Source organism: Humulus lupulus, chromosome 3, assembly GCF_963169125.1.
Source record: "Humulus lupulus chromosome 3, drHumLupu1.1, whole genome shotgun sequence".
Classification (NCBI taxonomy): domain Eukaryota; kingdom Viridiplantae; phylum Streptophyta; class Magnoliopsida; order Rosales; family Cannabaceae; genus Humulus; species Humulus lupulus.
In genome coordinates, this window is record NC_084795.1 from 36,321,357 (window position 1) to 36,328,682 (window position 7,326).

Here is a 7,326-nt window from a genome sequence, read left to right on the forward strand (position 1 = left end):
GTTGTCGCATTTCATTAATCTGTGTTGGTGTATATGACGTAGTGTTTAGCTACAAAAAAGTACAAAGTAAAATATATTAGTTAATTATTATTTAATTATATATACTATAATAATAAATAAATTGTTAACTTTGTATAAATTTATATACATACCTCTTTCTTCAAGTAACGTTCAGGTCGTGGATGTTCAATGTAATCCTTCAACATCCTCATCACATAATATCCAAATGGCACAATTTAAATAAAAATATGGACACTAATATTTAAATAAAAGTATTTAATATAAAGAATATTAGTAAAATTCAACTATAGATTTTCAAAATAATTGAAGTTGTAGTTAGCTACTTAAGGTTGCACAATTTCTATATTATTTGGAATCTCGGGATGTTTTGGTAGACTGGTCAGAAAAAAGTTGACCCCGTTTTTATATTCCACGGATAACTTTTTCGCTGATATCCATTTTTTATCCATATCATCTCCTATGTTCATGAAAAATTAAAAAAAAAAAAAATCTAAATAAGCATACGAAAACTTGGGCAGCATTTCCCCTATATTAGTAACCTAACCATCTGTCAATCTAATCAAATCCAATCGAATAAGCACAACATAATACAAATATAATAATAGAATAATAAAATACATAATTCTAGACAAAATTGAGCAGCATTTCCCCTATAATAGTGATCTAACCATCTGTGAACAACAAGTCAAAAAATTCAAACAACACACAATAAGTTTCTTCCTTATAGCTCCGCAGCACACAAACAAATTTTCCTGAACCTACTTCACTAAAACACACAATTCTCAACCTTCTGTTATCACCGAAACACACAATTTTAATCTCAGAACCTACTTCACTATGAATGAATATTTAAGATATTTAAACCCCTCTAACAAAAGTTTAATAATGCTAAAACAAGAAAGAAGATAATGTATGTACCACTTGCAATTAATAGTCTTTGCTAGCAAATTTACTTCACTTTGCAAAGAGCGAACTTTGCTATTAAATTCACAACCTACAAAACTAAATTAATTAATAAATAAATATTACTAAACAAACTTCACTAAATAATTAGAATAACAATAACTTATTATTGAAATTTTAGAAACTTAAAAACTTCAAATGTGTGCTTGAAATCGAAAATTTGAGGCAAAAATCTCATAAAAATCTCTGTTAAAACCACAACTTAAAAATTTAAATTAATTAATTAATAAAAGATTACTAAATCAATAAAATAACATAACTATATATAAATAATCTACTTAAATTTTAATAAAGATTACAAATATATATAATTTTCTAATTAAATAATAATATAAATTAAAAAAAATTATAAACATTATAAACTTGAATTACTATTTTGTATGTAAAATTCAAATTAAATTATTTTTCTTATTTTAGACAATTATTAAATACATTTTAGCAAAACATATTTACATATATATACTTAACAAACATTAAAAATTAATTAAAAAATGTATAATTTTCGGATTAAATAGTAATAAAAAATTAAAAATAGTAAATAATGTGGTATCATCTTAAAATTAAACAATATAGTATATCAAATATACATAAAAATTAATTTTCATACTTTAAACTAATATTTCTATAAAACCCACAAATCATATTAAAAAAATGCACAAAAATAATTTTTTCTACCATTCTAACTATAATACATTGTTTAATCTTGAAATCCTACCTCAAATATGCTTTAAATCCACTTTGTTGAGCCAAAAATCACCCAAAACTGCAACTCATAAACCCTAAAATCCCAATATCAATTCCTTAATAACTAGAAACAATAAGCATGAAAATTATCCTTACTATTATACAACACTTATAAATAATAAAAACTTACCTCAAATGGGACTTTATAGCCTAAAATCAGCCAAAATCGTCAAAAAAATGGCCCTGAAATCGCCCAGAAAATCGCCCTTCTCCGTCTCTGGTTCGTGCGCTCGGGGAAGAAGAAAGAAAAGCTGAATATATATATATTAGGCCAAACATTTAACGTCTCCCCTGGGAAGACGTGCCAGACATCTAACGTCTCCCCTGGGGAGACGTCCCATGTGGCACGTCTCCCCAGGGGAGACGTTAGATGTCTGGCACGTCTTCCCAGGAGAGACGTCAAATGCTCTTACAAGTTTGATATTTTATAAATAAATAATTTTATATTCATATTTTTAAATTAACGTCTCCCACCACTTTTAATGACTTACCTTGGTAGTCATCAACAAGAACTTTTAATGACTTACACCATTAGACTTTAAATATCCTTGAATACTTTTAATGACTTACACCATTGGTGTAACTCATTATAGAGAGTCATTAAAAGTGAAAATTGTTGTAGTGATTAAATAAATAGATATTTTAAAATAAGATATTTTTGAGATATTTTACAATGAAACAAAAAGAGTAATATAACCAAACTCCAAATGATCGATACAAACTTAATGAAGAAATATTTGGGAAACCGTCTAGCTACATTTAATCATATACAAAAAAAAAAAAAAAAATCACCCAATACAAACAAAATAAAAAATCTGCAATTGAGAGATATATATCTCAGGCGGTTGGTGTAATTTCTCCATCTTTCTAGTCTTAGACTATAAAGTTTTTAATTTTTGAGTCTAAAACTATATTATATATACTCAATATATAGTGATTATATATTAAATATTCACTGAAAGCATAATAAAAAGTCTAAAATTGAAAGAAAAAACATTAAAAAAATGTATCCTCAAATAACCTATGAATTATTCCGAGTCAAAGTTCTTGGAGTACAAGACCCTAGTTGTAGTAATATTAGAGCATTTGATTGATGACTAAAGTTAAATTATGCCAATTTGAAATAAATAGATAGTATTTGTTTCAGTTATTCAGACGAGGAGTAAGTATGAATTGAAAATGAGGGCGTCAAGTTTTTTAATCAATTGAAATTTTCTGTAAAGGTGATGAATTCGTATTCTTCTTATATAAGCTTTACTAGCATCAGAAACAGAGAAATATGAGGAGGTCATTCAGGTTTATGCTGCTGAGCAAACTTAGAATGAGGAATTGATTAGGACTACTTGAAAGCTTGAAGTAATCAAAATATATGACTACTTGAGCTCTATTTGAATATAAATGAAAGTGAAACGTTAATATTTCATAATCTAAATCATTCATACTATTTTTTATGATTTAAAACGGACAGCACTTCCCCTATATTTGTAACATAACCATCTGTCAATATCAATTCAAATAATTCAATCAATTCAAACAACAAACAATTTTTCTTCCTTATATCTCCCCCAGCACGCAATTATATATATATATATATATATTACAGAACCTACTTCACTAAGACATGCAAGTTCTCAACCTTCCGTTATCACCGCAGCACACAATTATAATCCCAGAACCTACTTCACTATGGATGAATATTTAAGATATTCAAACTCCTCTAACATACACTTGTATAATTTTAAAAAGAATAAAAGAATATACCTCTAAATATGTTTAAACAATTAGAATCTAAATTAATAAGTTTTAACCATTAAAACATACCTGAGATGATCTATTTGAACTTTAGATTGCTTTCTGAAGCAAAAATCTGAACTCAAGAGTTTTATTCCAAAGAGCCTTTCAAAAACATGAAATAAAATAAATAAAAGAGTAATAAGTTTATGCTTAAATCTCTGTCAACATTTACTTTCTAAAATAATAATTCTAATAACATAATTAATTTGTAAGAATTTAAAAAATAGACCCCAAGATATCAAACTCTAGTTTGGCCAAACTTTTGATGATGAATCATAACCATACACACAACCACTAAAAATGATTGAATGTGAACTCTGGTGTCAAGCATCAGGGGAACCAGAAAACAGAAAATTGCAGAGAAGGAATAATTAACACCAATGCCCCAACTTTAATTTTTGCAAAGTAAAAAAGAAAGAAAACCCACAAGGCTCCCACCCAAAAAAAATAAATAAATAAAAAAGATTAAAGAGATTGATGGCTCACGGGTTGTGTTTTTCTACTTTTACCAGTTCTTTTTAAGGGGTAAGTCTAGCTATTATAAGCTATATACTATTTTGCACACTCAAATATTTTCCATCATTCTTGAAAACTTTCTCAGCAATCAAACAGCAGCATGCCTTATTACATTTGTCTCAGTCTCTCTCTCTCTCTATGTATCATCATTTTTTTGTATTTGAAAACTCGCTTTCTTCTCCAGTTTCTTCTCTTAGCTGTGTTTTATTTAACACTGCTGCTTTAGGGGACTGTTGCTAGATTTCCTAATTATATATATAATACACGTGAGTTTGGGCCAATTATCAAGGATATATATGTATATTTATATATAACAGGGCATTTAAAAAAGGTGTAAATGATCAAGAAACAAGAAGGAAATAGCATGTGTGCAACTCAAACAGGCAACACACTAAGTGTATTTTATCAAACACTTTGTGTGCAACACAAAAGCATAAACCAAAAGCCACGGTTACAATGCAATAGCCTAGATTCTTCTTACTTTTCTCTTGTTTAAAGAGCCATAGACAAAATACAAACCTGTGATAAAAAATCTCAGACAAGAAACAACAATTTATTACTAATAGTTAAGTGAATAAATGGGTACCTTGCAGAGGAGACGTGTGGCTGGTTGTTCAGCGTTGGCGACGTCAGAGGTGGCTGGTGGCTGAAGAAGAGGCTGAACGTTGGCTGGAAGAAAGATGAGCGTTTGGCTGGAAGAAAGAAAGAGGAAGAGGGGAAAAGAAAGAGAGGGAAAAGAGGGAAAAAGAGATGTGTGGGGGGAAACTAAATTTTTTTTAAGGGGCAATGCCACACCTATAAGCTGTCGTTATTGCCTCCAATAGCGACAGCTTATAAGTGTCGGCATTGCCCCTTAAAAAAATCAATTTACCAATAACGACATATTTTAACTGTCGTTATTGCTCCTATACGTTTTTATAAAAAAATTATTTAAACATATATTTATATTAATAAAAAAAATCATAACTAATAAATTTATACATTAATTTTTTTACAATATATTTTCAATTAATAAAACAACTCTTTTTTAACTAATACAAATTTTATAAATGTGTTAAAGAATAATATAGTTAATTTAATTTATAAATATGTTAAAGAATAATAAATTTAAATTTTTATATAAAAATTATTATAAATACAAAAGCTAATAATATAAAAAAGTTATAAAAAAAAATCTAGTTTTAAATTTTTTTAATAAATACATAAATTTTATAAATATATATTTACATAATTTACTTTATTTTAAAAATTACACTTTTCATCAATTTTTTTACAATATTTGTCCAATTAATAAAAAATTTATTTTTAACAAATAAAATTTTTATAAATGTGTTAAACAATAATATAGTTAATTTTATAAATATGTTAAAGAATAATAAATTAAAATTTTGATATAAAAATTATTATAAATACATAAGTTAATAATATGAAAAATTTAGAAAAAAAAATCTAGTTTTAAAAGTTTCTAATAAATACATAATTTTTATAAATATATATTTACATAATTTACTTTATTTTTAAAATTATACTATTCATTAAATTTTTTACAATATTTTTCCAATTAATAAAACAACTATTTTTTAACTAATACAAATTTTATAAATGTGTTAAAGAATAATATAGTTAATTTTATAAATATGTTAAAGAATAATAAATTTAAAATTTGATATAAAAATTATTATAAATACAAAAGTTAATATGAAAAATTTAGAAACAAAAAAAAAATCTAGTTTTAAAAATTTCTAATAAATACATATATATTCTAGTGATATCATATAGTTGACCATAGGTCAATTCAATCTCAATTCTGAGTGATTAGTATTCTAACTGATTGTATTATTTGAGTTCTTTGACTTGTTTGTTACCAGCTTGCCCTACGGACTAGCCCATACTTACATCTTGGGAACTCGGTAGTATAATTGAGTGGGAGTGTTAATCATAGATATGAACATCTATAGCTTCTGATGAAGAAGTGAAACGATGGTTTCCTTTTAGTTTGGTTCAAGGTGTTAAATGATAGAGATCTCATTTCAGTAATTAAATTAGTTTACTGAAATATCATTTACAAGGAACTAAGTGTTTTAAGGATAAAATACAATGAGGGGTAAAACGGTATTTTAGTCCTATCTCATTGTAGACCGTCTATAGAGGATTGAGTGACAATTATGGTTGTAACAATGAATAATTAATAGCGTATCTATATTTGTTATAGAACGTTCTATGAATTCAAGAGTGCAATTCCAAGTCTATAGTGGAGTCACGAGGAATTAATAAGTTAGTAAATTTATTTGTTAGATTTATGATAACTTATTGGAGCTTGATTTCATAGGCCCATGGTCCCCATTGTACCTTGGATAAAATCATCTAGATAGTCTCAATTAATTGATTTAATCATCAATTAGAATTATCAAAGTTGACCAGGTCAATTTTGGATAGTTTCACAGAGTTGTGTAATTTTGAGAAGAAAAGAGAAATTAGGACAGATTTATTAATTAAGATAAATTGGTATCTAAATTAATAAATAAGTTTAAATCAAGGTTCAAATTATAAATAATTAATTTAATAAAGGATTTAAATAATTATTTAATTAATTAAATCAATAGAAATACAAGCCTTGATTTTAAGTCCAATGGGCTTATAATCAAATGGGAAATTTCACGGGCCTATAGCCCATGATAATTTCGACCTATGGCTTCAAAATGACTGTTATTTTATTGATTTTTTAATTAAATTAAATGGCCTAATTGAGTCTATAAAAGGAGTGCTTATAGAGAAGTCAAAACAAGGGTTTTTTGATAAGTCAGATTTTCTGATAGTTTTATATTCTCTCTAAACACAAGTCCTTTTCTAAGCCTCTTTGTTATTTTGTCTTCTTCTCTCTATATCTATCTTATGTGTTGAGAATTGGCCACACTAGTCTAGGTGGTTCTAAGGATACATTGGAAGATCGTGAAGAAAATAGAAGATCGGTTCAGTTTCTTGATAATACTCTGCGACAGAAAGGATACAAGAGTTAGAGAAACTGAAGGGAGGACTCTTAATTCCGCTGCGTATACTGTAAGTATTATATTATTTGTTTATCTTTGAATTCAGTTTTAGAAACATGTTTTAGGCTATCTTGTATTAATATGTTTAATATTAGATATACATGAAAATAAATAAAGATCCTGTATAAGCTTTTTCCAACAACTGGCCTCAGAGCCTTTGGTAATCTTTATTTTCATGCATGAACATGTTTAAAATTGGATTATTTGATATGTTTGAATAATTGGATGGTTTTTCATGTTT